Below are 19,275 nucleotides of genomic sequence, written 5' to 3'. Positions count from 1 at the left end.
GTATGCTTCAAGCTGACAGCTAACAAACGGCATGTGAATATTTTTAAGCAGTACATCAATAACCAGAAGATATTTACATGTACTCGTATACTAGTATATATACATACGTACTTATATGTGCATGCGCGTTTGCAACTCCTCCCCGTATGCTGATAACTTTCAAACATTTACACTCGACTCATTAAAAGCCATGCAGCCAACGGCGCTAATCGATTTTATTTGCCTGCACAGTAGCAGTAATAAAAAAATTTATGCTTCAAACATAAAAAATAGCAGCTGTAAATGAGTACTGGTAAGTTGTTGAAAATACAATTCTAATAGCTACGTTGTTAATTTGCAACATTTATGTCAGTTGTTTGCTATAAACTAGCACAGCTTTTTTGCCAGCATCAATCTTGGTTCAATTTAGTGTTTTCCGCGCATACATACATACACACATACATTTGCGCTTATGTGCAGGCATACATATTAACGAATGTGTGTTGCTATTTGTAGGTACTTACTTACCCGCACTTAAGCGATTTGTCATGCAGGAAACTTTTATTCTAGTGTCAATATTGATATTTCTCGTGCGGTGTGAAAGTATTTGCCACTCAAGCAACGCTGTTGAGCAATGACAAATGGAAAATTGATTTTTTTTTTTATTTTAATAACTATGAACTGCTGAGTAAATATGTACTGTCATGTAGGTATATTTGTGAGCAATTATGCGTGGCCGTTTGGGATTGAGTGATATTGATCAGTAGACTGTGCAACAAAAGTAGGTTTTTTTTGCCTCATGCACAATGTGAAATGCCTGCTACGCTGGAGGCCATATATTTACATGCATACGAGTACATATGTATGTGTTTATGTATGCTACAAGTAAATATATGTATGTATGTGTATGTGAAGCTAATTTATTTATGCAAATTATACCTATTTTACCAATTATGTGCCTATATAAAATTAAAAAAATTTTTAAAATTAATTAAAAATAGTTTTAAATAAATTTTAAGAATTTTTCAAACTAAAAAAATAAATTGAACCCATTTGCAAAATTTAAAAACAAATTGAAAGATTTACAAACTAAACTGAAACCATTTTACAAAATTTAAAAAATAAATGTAAAGAATTTTACAAAATTGAAAAAATAAATAAAAAAATTTACACAATTTAAAAAACAAACTAAAAAATTTGCAAAATTAAAAAAATAAATTTAAAAAATTTTTGAATTAGCAAAATTTAAAAAATTGATTTAAACATTTTAAAATTGAAAAACTGCATTTTAACAATTTTACGAAGCCTAAAAAAGAAATAAAAAAACCTGACACAATTTTAGAATAAACTAAACATTTTGCAAAATTTAAAAAATTTTAAAAACTGAAAAACTAAATTTAGATAATTTTACGAAACTTAAAAAAGAAATAAAAAAACTTGACACAATTTTAGAATGAACTAAACATTTTGCAAAATTTAAAAATTAAATTTAAAAAATGTTTAAAATTGAAAAACTATTGTAAATTTAAGCTATCTTATAAAATATAAAGAACAAATAAAAAACTTTATTCAATTTAAAAAATAAACCAAAAAATTTTGTGAAATTCTAAAAATAAATTTAAAAGATTTCAAAAATTGAAAAACTAAAATTAAACAATTTTACAGAATTTAAAAAATAAATAAAAAAACTTAACACAATTAAACAATTTTGCAAAATTAAAATAAAATTACAATATTTTAAAATATAAGAAAAAAAATTTAAAAAATTTAAAAATTAGACTTAAACAATTTTACAAAACTAAAAAATAAATAAAAGATTATGCAATTTAATATAAGAATAAGCTAAAAAACTTTACGCAATTTAAAGAGTAAACTAAAAAATTTTAAAATTAAATTGCAAAAATTTTATTAATTGAAAAACTAAATTTAAACCATTTACAAAATTCAAAAAAATAAGCCACAAAAGCTTCATACAATAAAAAAAAACTAAAATATTTTACAAACATGAAAATATAAATTGAATTCAGGTTACAAAATTAAAGAAAAAAATGAAACCATTTTACTGAAGTTAAAAAATAGATTTAAAAAATTTTCAAAATAAATTTAAAAAATTAAGATACTAACTTTAAATAATTTAACAAAATTTAGAAGAGCCATTTTTTCCATTATGTGTCTTCAATGTGTTAAATAGCTGCAGTATAGTGACTTATTGACAAGATTTGAATTTTGATATGTCTCTTATTTAATTTTACTGAACTAATTTAAACGAATGATCATTTTTTTTATATGGGAAAGTCTCCAAAACCGTCTGCAAAAAAAAGTGTCAAAAGACAATGCGATTTTTGAGCCACTTCACACTTGCAATTTATTTTACTAAAATTCAATTTGCTGTAAAACTGCATACTCGGAATTTTTCTAAAACTTCTGATTAAAAAGTGTGAAACTTTGAAATTTGTATGAAAGTTTGTTGAACTTTCTTTTTAGTTTGCATAAAATTTTATTTATATAGGTATGTATATGTGTATGTATGTATGTATGTATATGGTGTTTGTCTATTTTCACAAAAAAAAAATTCTTAAAATTTTGAATATTTTAAAAAATATCCTTACTTAAAGAAAAGTAATTATTTAAGTAATAAATTAAAAATTTAAAACTTTTTTAATTTAAAAATTAGTTTTATAAATATTTTTAAAAAAATTATTTTATGTAATTATATACCCTTAATATATTTTACCAAACAAAACGGAAGTTACCTATTCCCAAAAAAATTATTTTCTCTCAATATGGTACAATACTCAATACTATATACACTGAAGTAATTTATATATATAGCAATATATTATATGTTTACATAAAAATTACAAATAATTTTAATATAAATTTAAAAAATTTCAAAAATAGCTTTAAGAAAATGTATTTTCTTTAATTATATACATATATATATCTATATAATATTTTTTAAAACATTTATTCTCTCTATTTGAGGTATTTAATCCTCATAGATGCAGAAGTTTGAATTTTCCTTTTTCCATATTCGTAATTTAACCTTGTATTCGGTATTTGAACTTACATATTTCTTATTATTCTAAATCTATTAGTCGCCGACAATTAAAAATTAATAAAGATTATTAGTAAAAAATAATTACTGAAACACAAGCACCTGTAGTACTACTGAATATGTACATATGTATGTATGTGTGTATGTATATAGTATGTGTTTGCATGTATGTAGTAAATCACTTTCAGTGAATTGCATTATTTGATCAGCTACATAAACGCACTACTAAATTAATTTAAATGCTTTTTATGAATTACGCAAAAAAATTCAAAAGAAATAAATTTATAAACAATTAGTGCTTTCAAATGAATTGCATTAATCTGTACCGTAAAAAGTTATGAATTGAATACCTAACACACTTTTTATGCAACATTGAAACGTAATTAAGTGTTAATTACGACTGCCTGATAATCTGTAAATGTTGTAAGGGAAAAAATCAATTAACACGCTAACTGCCATGTGAGAGTGGAAAGGTGCACACGCCAATTGTTTATGCGGTAAAGAAACAGTCTTAATTTGAAAAGCTCTGATTTTTTATTGACTCCTTCCTTTCTTTTTGACTCATTGTCACACACCGTAAAATATTTACCAGAGAAGAACCTTCATAATTTCTATATATTGCGCCTCCATGTACTGGCTCTTCATGATTAAAAATAAAAAAAAAACATTTATTATTACATTATTTTTTATTGTAGTTCCAATCGACGGTAATACATTCCGGCAAGTGCGCAAATTTCTAGCCCCCCCCCTCTTAAGAGGTGAAATCATCACCCAACTATCTAAACTTAAAAACTAATTTCTTTCAAGGACAAACCTAGAATATTCACCAGAAAAATTCCAAAAAAATTTATATATTTTCGTTTTTGGGGTTGCTAAGTCCGAATTCCTTATCCATTTGCTTTTTCGGGTTCAAATTGAAGGTCATCTCAAGATCAAACACAGAATATTCACCGGAAAATAAAAAAAATGGATACACATGTTTTTGGAATTGCTGAGTTCGAATTTGTTATCCATTTGACCTTTCGGTGTCAAAAATCATTTATTTTAAAAGTTTCTTTAGTTCGTGAAACCATTTTGGGGCTCTTATGAAGCTCAGAATAGGTCTAATACCCAAGCCGGACAGTTCCGTAAGAGATTTGAAAAAGTGCCTACCTTGAAAAACTGCTCTGATTTTAGCTAAAGCAGGACAATTGCAAAGAAAGTGCTCAACTGTGTCTTCCTCTTCCTCATCTCTGCAACTTCTACAATATTTATGGGAGAAAACTCCTCATCTCAACGAATGCCTGCCAAATAGCCAATGACCAATACTACATAGAAAAGAAGGATGTACAATAACACTCGCTTGGCTGAAATTTTATTCTAAGAAAAATCAATTTCAAAAAAGTTGTGGTCTAACAGGATTCTTACAATAATGACGGCGGCCGTTAACAGGTTAAGTGTAACTAGGCAATTATAAAAATATAAATATGCTAGTATGTACTTATATTGCATACTCATATATAGAATACATGCATTTTACTATTAAACATAATTTTTTTTAATTACACTGCTTTAAAAAGTCAGCTCCTAAGTGCAATTCTGTTAACGGGAAAACACCTTTGGTATTGAGAAAATGCAATGCGCGACTATGCAGATCATTACACGTAATTTGTGATACGAATATAAATGGACGTTAATTGGCAACAATTAGTAATATATACATACTCATACATGAATGCACATATGTATGTATGTATGTATGTACATATCTATGCATACTACTATATAACAGTCTAGCAATGCATAGTAAGTGCGGATACATTGTAATTAATAATGTATGTAAGATGTGTACCTACGATTATGCAGAGTCGGGAGCTGCATACCTAACATTTAAAAGCCTGGCACTTTTCTTTAGTTAGTATGTAACTAGTCAGGTGTCTATGTGGTAAGATATCTATCGATCAAGTGTTGGTGCATTTATTTGCTTGTTAGAAATGTACTTAGTTATATATGGATGTGTTAGTATGTAGGTATGTATGTTCGTTCCTTGTCTCATTATTAAACATTGCGTGTTGTAGACAATTTAAGTGAGTGCTCCTTTATTTCTTGCTACTATTTAAAAACTTATGCACAGCGCCTGATTTCTTAACATTGACTCAAGGTTAACATAGTGACAGATAATCACTTCTTACATACATTACATACATACATAAGAGACAAGGCGAGCATAGCAATGTTAGCGGATATTGCACATTTGATAAATTAAATACAAATACAAAAATGTATGTAGGTAAACAATAGAATTAAAGAAAGGAGAATTAAAAATTAAAAAAAAAGTTGCGATTTTTTACCGGAATTATATGTATTTTTTTTATAATTTAAGACTTTCGCCAGAATATAGCAGAAAAATATGAAGATTTAAGTGAGCGCACCCATTTGGAAATAACTCAAAAAAATTGGTTTTTTATACAAAAATGTATGATAAAATTTTTTGTGATAAAATTTATAATATAACAAATTTTTTTTAACAAAAATTATTTTCAAAAATATTTTTTCCAAAAAGTCGTTTCAGTTGATAAAGAGTTTAAGCTTAAAATATCTACCCAAAATTTTTGGAAAATTTCATCAAAAGAATTAAAAAAATTAGATTTTTGGAGCTACTTTCAGTACCGTAAAGCTACCCTCGTAACGCTGAATATTTTTCTAAAATATTTTGGCTCAAGTCTTAAAATCTTAATATTTTGCCGAAATTTTTTTGCGAAGGCATAAAATAAAGGGTCATTCGAAAGACGTGCTTAGATGTTGTTTTAAAATAAATATTTTGGCAAAGTCTTAAAATCTTAATATTTTTGCGAAACATTTCTGCTTAAGGCTTCAAATAATGGGTCTTTGAAAAGACGCGCTTGGATGTTGTTTTAACACGTTGAGCGCCTCGCCTTTTCTCTCGCCTTCCAGAAAGCGGTCGCTCTGTTAGTATAATATGAGACAATATTATCAGCAATCAATTCCCTGTGCACCCTTCAAGAAGCAACCGGACAAAAAATGTGACTTACGGAATTTCGGAGACAATTAGTAAGTGGACTGACACAGCGATTATATGAACAAATCTCACTTCGAGAAGGAACATTTTTTTCATAAATTACAGAAAGAAAAACGTCCATAAAGTTTGGAAATACTGTTCTAGTTGTTATGATGAAAATTCAAGACTATTTGGGTATTAGAAAGCCAAGAATTTCACAAAAAAAGTTGTTACATTTTGCAAGTCCCAGCCACACTTTTGCTTAGAATGCATCAATAACTTTATACAGTCTTTTAACTTTAATACAGTCGGTCTTACGAAAAGTGCACGACGGTCCCCAGGGTCGCGCTCAACGTGTTAAAAATAAATATTTTCGCTCAAGTATTAAAATCTTACCATTTTTCCGAAACATTTCTACGAAAGTCTTTTAGAATACAAGCTTAGATGTTGTTTTAAAATTAAACACGTAAAAATTTAGATGCTTTCAGATTTCACTATTTTTATTCAAAATACGGCACTTAACAATTATGTGAAATTATGAAAAAATTATATACAAATTACATCATTTAAATGTTCACCAAGAGCACGTCTATAGGTAAAATCCGGACAAAACAGTCGATTGCCGAATGTATAATTATCGAGATCGTCCAGATCGTTCTCAACAGAACGTCCAGTTTTTGATCTGCCAGACCTTTTTTTATCCTCGCCAAAACATCAAATTTTTGGTCTATTTTTCTATCCACGACAGAACACCCAGTTTTTGGAATGCCACTATCATCGAGAGAACCAGTTTCTTGAAATATGTTCACCAACCTTCCACCAGAAATTGCGCAGTTCCCTCTAGGTAGGTAGGTGAAACGGTTGAAATGCCAGTCTGGTTGAAGTGCCTCAAGTGACACTAAAAGTAAACGATTTCCAGTAAAATAAGTAATATTTTTTTGTCTTTCCCAACAATTTTAAATATTTTTTTGTTGGCGAAGCGCGGTATATTCTGAATTATACTTAATATATAATTGAATATGCGCTCATTCTAATAATTTAAAAAATACATAAATAAAATTGTATTAAAAAGTTTAAGTCAAATAAAATAGGCATAAACAAAATCGTTTTATAATCGGTACAAATCTGGTATTTTTCGGACTAGTTCGACTTTAATCAGAAAATTCTACCATTTACAAGTATTTTTTCTAACCAGGTTTCACTGCAGGATATATACATATGTATGTACTTGGCTTATCATTGCCGGAAAGTAACATTTTATTGCTTGTATTTGTATTTCATTTTATAAACTTGCATTTGTCAATGAAAAACGAAAGTAATCGCGTACATAAATATGTTACTGATCAACAGCTTCAAAAGGTGTGAAATATGTAAATCAACACTGCAAAACTTCGTCGCCTATGCAACTTCTCCTTACGCAAGTGACAATTAGCAGCTATATTTGGCAGCTTTGCGAAAGTTTCAATTAGCATCTAAGTGCGCGTATTTGTTGCTCGGCGAAATAGTTGAGTGAATGCAAACAACTGTATCCGCAAGTTTCTGGCGCCAATGTAAAATGAAGTGAAGTGAAAAAAATATTAAAAACTTTGCGACAGATATCACGAGCTTTGTTTTGATCGCTAATGCAGTAGCGGCATGTTTAAGCAAAGACTTTCTAAATATTGTCATGAGGAACTTTTTTATCGGAGTGTTAAGAAACTACAACTGGCACCGAAGCGGAAACAGAACTTAGCACTTATTAATGAGCCTGAATGCAGTAAAAAAACTCTCAAGAAAATAGTAGTTCCTATTTCTTTAGGTATATCCTAGGCAGACGGTGGCATTAATCGGGCATAACTACTTAGTGCGGAATTATCTCAGGAATTAAGAGCAATCCTCATTGGGATTTGCAACTAGATTTAACTCTCATAATTTAAGTGGATTAGGGAAATTTTCGCTGGCAGCATTGCCGAAAAATGATAGCTAATATCTATTGTGAATGAAAAATGATTAAACTTTTAAAGAGATGAACAAGAAAGACCGGATGCGATGCTATTAGATTGCAATGCTAAATTACATTAATTGCTATGATGTTTCGGAGTAGTTTGAGAAATTGTAATTTCAGATTTTTTCTTTGGAATAAATAATTATTTTTTAGTATCAGTGCAGCTTATACCGGTATTTGTTGTCCGCGGCCAATCCTTTACTGACTAAACTGTACAATAAGCAAAATAGCTATAATCCGTGTAATAACCGTCTGTCACACTGCAATTTTAATAAAATTAACTGCGCCAATAATCCCGAATAACGTCGCCGGCTGTCTATTACAAAAATTTTAATAGATTATCGATTGTCGAAGATGCTCGCCTCGAAACCGCCATAAGCAAGACTGACTAAAGACCATACCGCCATACCGCGCCATTATACCGTCTCGCCTTTTTCGCAAGCCGCACAGAGGAATGAGACGAAGCAAACCCTAGGTGATTAGTGATCTCCTTCACTGAAAGCACCATAAGCTTCTTCAGTACAATGGATTTAATTGTCTCTGAGTGGTGCACTTACTAGTCTGTGCCGACAAAAAAAAATCATAACCTTAGAATACGTGACAGATGTACACCAACTGGATAACGAAATCACCTCTGATATGAACTGAGCTGTCGAGAGGTTAAAAAATAAGCGTTAGTTTAATGCCTACGAGTCATGATTGAGCAAAAAAAGGGTAACTTCGGGATCGATCGATGATTTCATAAACCGAAGTAGGAAGAACTATGATGACTGGTTGCAAGCAAAGAATGGCGGAAAAGAGCCTTTTCTTGGCAAATTTCCTCCCTTTTCTGCTCAAAATGGGATGTCTATTTTCTGATACTCCCTTATTTCCGGAGTGCTTGTACATTTTAATTACTAGAATTTTTTGGGCATTTGGTAGTTAGAGGGTTGATTGATGCCTCTAGGATGGCGTGACTGTCACAAATAGAAACATGTAAACTTCTGTGATTTCACACAGTTTCCACAATCTCGCCTAGCATAGCCACAACCTCTAGCCTCGGAATTTGCGTATTTCCATGCTTACGAGAACGAGGCATACTTCCTGAGTGAAAAGTAAAGTCTCTCTCCACTACCTTCAACATAGGCACAACTACCTTTAGACAGATTTTGGACAACGAATGGCCTCCAATTGGCAATTTTTAGTTGACATAAGTTTCCGGTGTCTATCGTAAGTGCACTAGTCTGCCATCCCAGAGGTTGTGGGCTTGAATCCCACGTAAAGCACGTTGCTCGTACTTTTCCAAATTTGCCTACTTTCCCTGCTTCTAAACAAAAAAAAAAAAACAAGAAAAAGAAAAAAATAACATCTCATTCCTCAAGCCCAAACAAAAAAACTTATCCTTTCCATCCTTACTCTGCACAATAGCCAGCGCATCATTTGCATTGTGGCTACTAAAAAAGCAACAACAAAGAAAAACACACAGTTACACATTGCATCAGTGGCACCAGCAAGAGGAAGCGGGCAACCGCGGTAATAGCGCAGATACACCAAATTTAGCGAAGTCCTCAACCATCTGTGCGATCCTTCTGCCAAACAAATGTGAAACACAGATGGGGCCTCAAGCAATAAGAAGGCGTTGTTCCTAAGCAACGATAGGTGGGTATTCCCACCATTTAGTACTGGTAGTGGCATGCCAATCACCTACCCTGTCAGAAATCAAATAGATTAACGGAACCAACCAAGTCTTACCGATGCCCTATGCTCCCGAGAGGAGTGAACAAGGAAACAAAAAAACAGTTTCCGGTGATGAGTGCTTGCCTGTAGAAATACGTGGTAAGTCATTATTAGCTGGTCGTAGAATTCTGCTGCAAGGACACTCCTTGGCCAAATATACACCCAGGTCGTTCTAGTAACGTAGAGCCGATTGTTGTGAGAACGTAAATATGTAGAATTGTGAAAAGCAAGACTCGAAGGTGCAAACACGCAATCGAGAAAAATCGAGCCTACGATGGACTTAGTTATGGGCTTTAAGGTAAATTAGCGACTTGAAAACAGTTACAGTTTCTACCCACTTTGGGTGTATTGTATGAATACATAATGAATTTCAAGCCCCAGTATTTACTAAATTATTACATAATTTTGCATTTTTCAAAATAGAAAGAGAAATCACTACAGTGTTGGAGTACCAACACGAACATGAAAAGGTACATAAAACTTTACATATTACGCAATTCTTACTAAGTACCGGTTAGCCGGTTCTAGTTCCAATTTTTATTTGACCACCGCTAATCAAGCGTTGAAGCATGACGCTTGCTAAATACCCAAGCGTTCGATACGTATATGAATACGTGTGTGTGTGTGTGTGTGTGTTATGTAATTAAATCGGTAAATCAGACAATGACACAGAAAAAAGACTAGTGAAATTAAAGTGAATAAAAAAACTAAAATTGAAAGTCATGCCACATACAAACTTGCACACTTAGATATTCAAATGCTTGCCCATAACGAATATGTAAATAGGTATGTACAATGCACAAACGCATGCGAGCAAGTGGACTGCATTTAATTAAAATGTATAATTTGCGGCTAAACTAATTCAATGCACAACATTTTATAATTATTTACCAGCGACAAATGCTAATGAATTAATCATCGTTTTACGCCTTTTTATTCTATCGCCAAGCTAATTTTCCACACAAAAACAATATAATAAAATTTTTATTATCAAATCCGCTGAGCTTAGACGAACCACTAAAAACTTTTAATAAGAATTTTAATCTCAAATGAATCATTTTTACATGTGAGTGGAGTGAGTTGAGGTCTAAGTCATTATTAAAGCGCATGCACCGGGTGCTGATAACTAGCGACAAAGCTTAGTGTTGCCAACTTCTCAGCACTTCGCGCCCACACTGCATACGAATTTCAGCACACATTTCTAGCATAAAAATCAAAAAAAAAAATAATAATATTGTAATTTCTTGTAAATTAGAATATTTTAACTCCTAACTTGAAATACTCATAAGACTTTTCCCACATAAAGATAAGCAAAAGTTTCCCAAACTGCCAATCCAACAATTCGGGCTCCAGATTCGGATTTGGCAGCGACAAATACATTGGGTAAAATATATTTTGTTGCCTTTTTTCCGCGTTTTTTTTAGTATTTTATGAAATTTTCTAAAAATCGGACGATGCAGCCTTCGGATTTCACTCAATGAAAAAATTACCTACTTTTTTGCCTTTAAATGATGGTTTTAGTAGAGATTATGGAAAATATACAGAAAAAATTACTTTTTTCCTTTGAATAAATTTTTTTTTTTTGAGATTACCAAAAAAAGAAAAAAATCGATCCAATTCAGCAATGAGAATTTCAAATTCGGACGTAGCGGGGTGGAAAATTTGTTTTGTTGATTATTTTTTTAGATAATCTAAATGTCTGACTCATCAGGACAAAATATAATACTTCGGAAAGAAGGTTTTTGTTCGTCTTTAATTCATATTTTTTAGTAGTTTTAGGGATTATCGATCCAATTTAGCGATTCAGACATCGGATTCGGACGGATAGTAAGAATAAATTCATTTTGGTGAAGGATTTTCGTCCTATAGTAATTTTTGAGAAAAAAACCGACCAAACTTGCGATTCAGACTTTGGACTCGGACGGACAGCGAAGACAAATGCAATGGGAAAAATAATTTTTGTACTTTAGTTCAATTTCATGAGATTATTTATAAAGAAAAAACCATTCTGGCAATTCTGAATTCGGGTGAAAAAAAATTGGAAAAAAGATTTTTTTTCCTTTAAATAATGTTTTTCTAGTGGTTTTTGCGATAATCGATCAATTTAGTGATTCAAACTTTGAATGCAGTCTCAGCAGGAACAAATACGTTAGGAAAAAGAGTTTTTGGGCATCTAGTACGTGATATTGAGTAGTTTTTTGAGATTACCCAAGAAAAATCGATCAATTCGGACTTCGGATTTGAACTCATCGGGGACAAATATTTTGAAAAAAGCCTGTAATTCATGTAAGCCTGTACTTTGAATTTTTGGCAGTTACTTGAGATTATCTCAGAAAAACCGCGCTAATCTAGCCATTCGGACCTCGGATTTAGACTCAGCAGATTTTCAGGATATCAGAATAATCAGCAACAAATTCTCAGCAGAAAGGACCTGAGAGTACTGGTTTGTGTAATCACAGCACAACGAGTGTGGTCAGCATATGGCTGCATTTTCTCTGTAGCTGTAGTATGGATAAAGTTCATACTCTTCCATCATCAATGAATCCAAGAGATTTGTGGTAGAGTGACTTCAAACTAATTTTTCCATCTTACCACTCACATTTTATCTTTCATATCTCTCTATTCTTTCTACTGAAATCTATCCAGGTGTAGTACAATGGTCTCCTGACTGAGTGCATGGACTTGTCCAACCCCCTACAAATCTAATCAAATCTAATCTAACTGCAGGTTGGTTGGTTAAAGTGGCGATTCATGGTTATTTACAACATGACTATATCCAGTCTAAGCCAGACGGTTTTTCGAGACCACTCGAACAGTAGTTTGCCAAGGTTTGACATTCTCTCCTTACATAAGGAGAGGCATTCACAGACGAAGTGGCGGATAATTTCCTTTTTCTCTGGTTGACTGGTCAATTGTGACAGTGTGCGTTGTAAGAGATGCCCATTTTGGCTGTCTGTTCCCCAATAGAACAAAAACCAGTTATCACCGTCGTAAGTCTGCAGGCATCACTTCGTTTCATATTTGTCGTGTGCATTGACGTTTGTTTGCGGTTGTAGGTGGGCCATAACGCTGACTGTATATGACATTTAAATGGGGCTTTATACAATTGCACACCTGTTACTTCGACTTTTACATTAATGGGCAACGTCTATTCATGTCTATTCAACGTCTATTTTCCACGTAATTTATTTTTTTTTTTTTGTTTTTTGTTCTTTGTTTTTTAATCGTTATCTGTAAGCATGCAATCAGCAAATTCTACATTTTAATATTAAAATATATACAATTAAAAGTTTCTCAGATTTTTTTTTTACATTTTTCATTTTCTCACATTTTTGCAAATCATTTCTCCTCATTCCTCCTCCATGCACACCTCCGCCACTGTCGAACGCCTCACATCTGGCCGAACAGCTGCGCTTGGTGTCTGTAATTCCGGTGACTGTTGTCATGCACGATAGTATTTTCTTTATCAATTCACACCTGTTGCCATAAATCAAATACGTAAGCACAAGAATGAACGGTGCGCGCGCATGCGCATTTCATAAACTTGCTTCTAGAAAAACAGATATCAAAGTCTAAACATATCTGTCTAACTACAATATAAAAATATCAAAATTATAATACTCACTTACCCACTCGTAGTTATGATTTTTTTTTATGTAAGTACTTTTTTATAGTTATTAATTGATTCTTGCCTAGCGCACTCGTATTGGCACAACGTTAAGCAGCTATAAATAAACGCCTTTATATGAATTTCAATAAAACTGTATTGAGTTGTATGCAAACGTTGAATGAAGGGAGCAACCGGTTAACCTTGATAGTGGCTGCATTGATGGATATACATGCATGCATACATACATACATATTTACATACATACATGTGCATACATAGGTATGCATATGTGTAGTTAATTCAAATAATTATAAGCGCGCGATAAACTACTTAAAATTACATTAAAACAGCATTCAATTAGAGAAAAATAGGTGAGAGAAAATGCAAAATTATTCAAAAATTGTGTCATTTGAAAAATTTTTGAAATTCTCGTATTCAATAAATGCTTACACGCGCAGCATCAGCATGCAATTTGTCATTTAAGTTAATAAGAAAATGATGTTTTATGGTCTAAGTAATTGCTGTGCTAATTTATTTTAAGAACTCTACACACACTTATATGGATTGTGCATACATGCATGTATGAATGTATGGATGTATGCCTAATTGCTTTCCAACACGCGAGCAAATCCTTATAATGTTGCAATAAGTGGTCTTCAATGCTTTCGACTGTATTGGAATTTTTTGTGCGACCCGTTGGTCTATTTAATGCAATACCTTCTCAGAGCACTTCGCCTTCTTTGTAAGTGCGGCCAAACGATTGTTCGTATCTTTTAAGCGCATCTCACTATACACTAATTAGAACACATACATGTGTACACACATACGCGAAAATGTATTTATTTTTGTTCTTGTTGTTGTGTTCAGGGTTTACAGTGATAGCAAAACTGCTTTACAGGCCTTAGAAGCCGCTCGCATTTCTACAAAAATTGTTCAGGAATGTAAGTTAAGTTGAGGCTTAACTCTGTTGCCTGGCGAAATAAGCTTGAACTCATCTGGGTGCCGGGACATTGTGGTGTTCAAGGCAACGAACTGGCTAATGAGTTGGCAAACTGCGGTTACTTTTGTATGGCCCAATTCGACCGAATCCAATTTTAGAGCCAAGTATAGCGCGAACTGTCGGATACATCAAGGCTCTCAGTAATACCCTATGGTCAGAAAGTACCCGGAAGATGATGTTGACTGTTCCATCGGGCCAGACAGTCAATAAAATATATTATTTATCCGGTTTGAAGCGTTTGAGAGATGCTGTACGTCGCAAACGGCCGGAAATGTGGGCAAACAATTCTTTGATTTTGCATGATGACAACGCGCCATCGCACCGGGCCCAAATTGTGCTGGATTATTTGACCAAACACCAAGCAAATACTATCGGGCAAGCACCGTATTCACCTGATATGGCCCCTTGCGACTTCTTTTTATTTAGCACTTCGTGAAAGGAGATTTCTGTCGATAGAGGAGATCAAAAAAATGCGACGATCGAGCTGAAGGTCATCCCTTCGTCGGCCTATCAGGGGTGCATGGAGGACTAGATTAAACGTTGGCACATGTGTGTGGCCTCAGACGCGTCATATTTTGACAGGGATAAAATAAATTTTCCTGAAATTTAACTCTGTTTTGTTTTAACATTTCCGATACTTTCTGGCCATAGGGTAAATCTCATGACAGCCATTGGCGCAGTTCTGACACCAACAAAACAAGCAAATTTCCAGAAAAGGTCTGATAGGATGGTAACAAAAGTTCTTCTCAGACAGAGGATGAGTGAGCGATGAGCACTGGTTTTCTTTTTTTTTTATGAGGTTTAAAAGCAATCGAAAGCCTTAGTCACTAAAAACACCTCAAGTCTGACGGTTCATCCTACAGGGCTGCGGATTTAGTAATTAATTATGAAGGCCATAGTGAGCAATAAGCTCAATCGTCAGTTACATTTACAACATTTTATCAACACGGCAGTTGTTCTTGCTGCTGCGTTCGTACAGCATCATTCCTTGGCTTCAATTAATGTTGTGAAGTTCCATGACAATTCGAGTTGCAAAAGCTTGTACGTCCACTTTTCATCCGACTCAAGCTTTTGTGGAACTAGATTATTTGGCGTTAGAAACACACCAGTTTTGTTTGCTAGGTCCTTCCGTTCCTTAGTGAACCTGATGCAATAAAAGGCCACCTGTCCGGCAGTCTCCACTTCGTCAAAGCATTCTGCGCAATAAGGTCTACCAGTTAAGACTAGATGATGCAGATATTTTTGGAAGCATCCGCGTCTGCAGCTTAAAAGCTGCATCAGGAAAAAATCAACGTTTCCTTGTTTTCCGCAGATCCATTCGTTAATCCATGGGATCAACTTACGCGTTCACCGGTCTTCTGGTGACTGGCCCCATTTTGATTTGCATTTAACTATCGAGGGATTGGGACCTTGCGATCACTAATTACGGGGTACAATCAAACCACCAATGGATTTAGAGTCGCATTACCTAGGTGTGCGTGCGTGTTCATCTTGCGAGAGCTGTATATTTGCAGCGTATGTGTTCTGGCGTTTCAACGTAAAGCTCGTAAAAACCGCAGATCTAGTTTCTACTACTAACTAAGGCTACAATGTTCCATTTATCATTCAGGGAGTGTTCGTAAGCGCTCTCTATCCAAATTTAGGAGCCTAATTGATGCTCTTCTATAAGGCGAGAAAATATGTGCCTCTTGTGGAGTTCAATCGCTTAAATACCATTTACTGCCACAAAATTGTAAGTCCCTTTACTTGTAGCGCCACATCAAAATTAATGTATACCACAGCTTTCAAGACAAACTCTGCCCGAATCTTCAACTCGTTTACCTTCAATTAACTCTGGCAAATCTATGTTCTCAGCCAGATACCGTCTTTTCGGCAGTATTCCATACGTATCATTTATTTGGGTAATAAACTTTGCCAAACATAAAAATTTAACCTGTCTTTGAGTCATTTTACTTTAAGCGAGAATGTTCGTGATTATGGCAAAACAGGTCGGCTGCAGAAACTTGAATCCAGAAAGAAGTAAAGAAAACGAAATCTGTGAAAAACCCCAAAATGAAGTAAAAAAGCAAAAACAAAAATAACTAAAACTGCAAGAAAAATGACTGCGTGCTGTAGTTTCAGACTTCCTGCATGTGGCCACAGGCACAAGCAATGCAAGTGCAGCTGGCAACAAGCGAGTTAAATATTGAAAATCGTAGTGAAGTAAATTTTCATAGACTACAATTCGCAATTAAATAATTCATCTTTTTTTTTATTATACTTTCCGGTTTTTAGACTATTCCCTCATGTGATTTATGACCCCAGATTTGTACGTCTGTGATCTCTTTTTAGGTAAATATTTGCATGTTTTGCCAGAGTGCGGTAAAAAATTAAGTATACTCAGAAATGCGTCCCTTTCAGGTTACTTGTTCTAAAAAATATACCTATGTGGCCAAGCACGAGGCTTGTCGTTAATTCACAATTCTGCTTAACAGGAAAACGGTATTTTTGAGAAGGCGCAAAACCACCAGTTAATTCTGATTTTAAAATTACGTTAAAAAAAATTAATAATGCAGGTAGGTGTGCACACTTGACCGCAACGACACTTGCACTACTGGCGCAGTGAACCGGTTACATAGCTAATTTATGCACTACTCCCTTAAGTGCACAGACGCATGTGCAATTTTGTTATTGTTTTTGTTTTCTTTATGTAACGATGTATTCTTATTGGAGATAAATATTGTTTTTATAAGTCAGACGTTTTGTTTTTATGATAAAAATAATAAATTGAAGGGTTAAGCCCTTTTTTAAATTATTAGCTGTAAAGGTGTAGCGTGCGTTTGTATACTCACTTTACAAAAAAAAAAACGATTAGTACCTTGGTTGTAGATGGCTTAACACAATATTTGAAATACACTCATATTTATTATAATTTTTTGACGATTCCTGCAGTGAAAAACTCAACTGGTCAAGAAACATTCTGATATTTAATGGGCGCAGTCACACTAGTTGCAAAGTGACTACAATTATACCAGTTGCAAAATGAGCTATGCAAGTTTCACCTAAAGCAAATATGCTTGTTCTATATCAAATAAGAGCGCTTCAGTTATTATTATGTGTGAATTCTACAATGAGGATTAGGCGATTACATAAGGAAATGCTGATGAAGTAAAGCCATTTGCGTAATGAATTCTGCAAATCCAAACGTTTCATAGCTTCAAAGATTGTTGGTACATTCAAATGAAAGATGAAGCAACATTTTTCGTATGTGGAAGAAAACACGCAAAACCGCCAGCAAAACAAATTCTGAAAAATCACAGCGAATTTAGAACCACTTCAAACTTACACTTTAAAATACTCAATTTCAATGGGCTATAAAACTAAAAAAAAGCTGGTTAAAATATCTGAATTGGTTTGAATATCTGAAGGAAATTTTTTGATTTTTTTTTTTAATTTGCACAAAGTTTTAAGCCTCGATTTATATGGTACAAAAACCATACAATAGAATTAACTACATTTTCTTAGAAAAAATTATTAAAAATAAATAAGAAACTAATAAATTGTTAAAAATTGTCAATAAGTTCCTAAAATGCACTTTATTAAAAAAAATAAATAAATAATTGGCGCGTTAGCTTCTGTTAGATGTTTGGCCCAACTTTATTACATACCTATGTAAATACATACATACCTATAGTAAAGCCCTCTTAGTAACCTCAAAATTTTCTAACATTTCGAGGCAGTTCAAGTGATTGGAAATTTCGCCGTTTCTTCATATTTCATAAAACGGCGAAAAATTTAAGTTGGATTACTATTGCCATTAACAGAATTTGGTTAGTTAAGCGAGATAGCCGCTTAAACTATTCAGGCTTCCAGACAGCAGACACTTAAAAGGGCAAAGTTGTAGGAATTTTTATGAAAACTGTAGACTTCTACTTAAAATGGATATTAATGCGGTATTTACACTTATAAGGCTTACATCTAATCTAACCCAGTTTTTTTATACTTGTATATACATAGTATGTACATAAATAAGTACACCTTATTATATACGGGTATGTATAATGTATGAAGTGAATGCATTTTGCAGTTCAAGAGTTCAAGAATTCTCTAATTGATATTTACTTCAAATTGCCATTGACTATATTAGACATTTAAAATGTATTGTTCTTCCAAATCGGTTGCAGTTTCTATTCTTGAAAATATGTTATCAAAATGCAATGACAAATCGTAGCATCGCCACTGTCGCAACACATTAATCGAAGTGTCACTCATGTTGGCAGCAGCAGATGTCTGTCATTGTGGCATTGGAAATGCATACCTAGCCCATTTTTGCAGCAAGCAAAATTAAATAAATTAAAATAAATGAAATAGTAAAAAGATATAATGAAATAAAATAAAATGTGTGAAATAAGTTAAATAAATAAATAAAAATTAAATTATACAAAATAGAATAAAAAATAAAAACAAAAATTAAATAAAACAATGTTACAAGACTTAACATAGTGTGGCAAAACAGAGCATAGCATAACACAGCATAACATAACATAATAAAAGTTTGTATATGACAATATAAAAATTAACTAAAATAAGCGTACATAACAAAACATAACGTTGCATAGCAAAAAAGAACATAACATAACACAACATAATAAACTTAATAAAATTACATATCAAACAAAATGGAATAGAATAAAAAGGTAGAACATAAAATAAGGTAAAAATGAATTACATCGAATTATGAGAGTAAACCCAACTAAAACATAACATCACAAAGCATAGCATAACACAACATAACATAATAAAATTATACTAATTATATTACATATATATCTAACAAATTAAAGCTGAAATCAAAACAAAATTAAATAAAATACGATAACAAAACTAAACATAACTCAACACAGCATAGCGCAACATAACATAATACAACATAAAATGTATCTGACAAATT

At 32.8% G+C, this 19,275-nt stretch overlaps 1 protein-coding gene and 1 long non-coding RNA gene across 3 annotated transcripts in view; one reads left to right on the top strand and one right to left on the bottom strand.

Moving 5' to 3' along the window:
* Positions 1-19,275, top strand: part of LOC128858906 (putative metabolite transport protein HI_1104) — a 48,600-nt gene that overhangs the window by 14,116 nt on the left and 15,209 nt on the right. The window lies entirely within an intron of this gene.
* Positions 6,844-13,523, bottom strand: LOC128858907 (uncharacterized). Of its 2 annotated transcripts, none has more exons than XR_008454069.1 (3): positions 13,361-13,523; positions 13,064-13,285; positions 6,844-6,933 (listed from the first exon to the last, which is right to left on the bottom strand). It is a non-coding gene; the product is annotated as an uncharacterized LOC128858907 (long non-coding RNA). The 2 variants fall into 2 exon arrangements; XR_008454070.1 differs by having other exon boundaries at positions 13,365-13,523.

Source organism: Anastrepha ludens, chromosome 3 (genome assembly GCF_028408465.1).
Source record: "Anastrepha ludens isolate Willacy chromosome 3, idAnaLude1.1, whole genome shotgun sequence".
Classification (NCBI taxonomy): Eukaryota; Metazoa; Arthropoda; class Insecta; order Diptera; family Tephritidae; genus Anastrepha; species Anastrepha ludens.
This window is presented reverse-complemented; position numbering and strand designations above follow the sequence as displayed.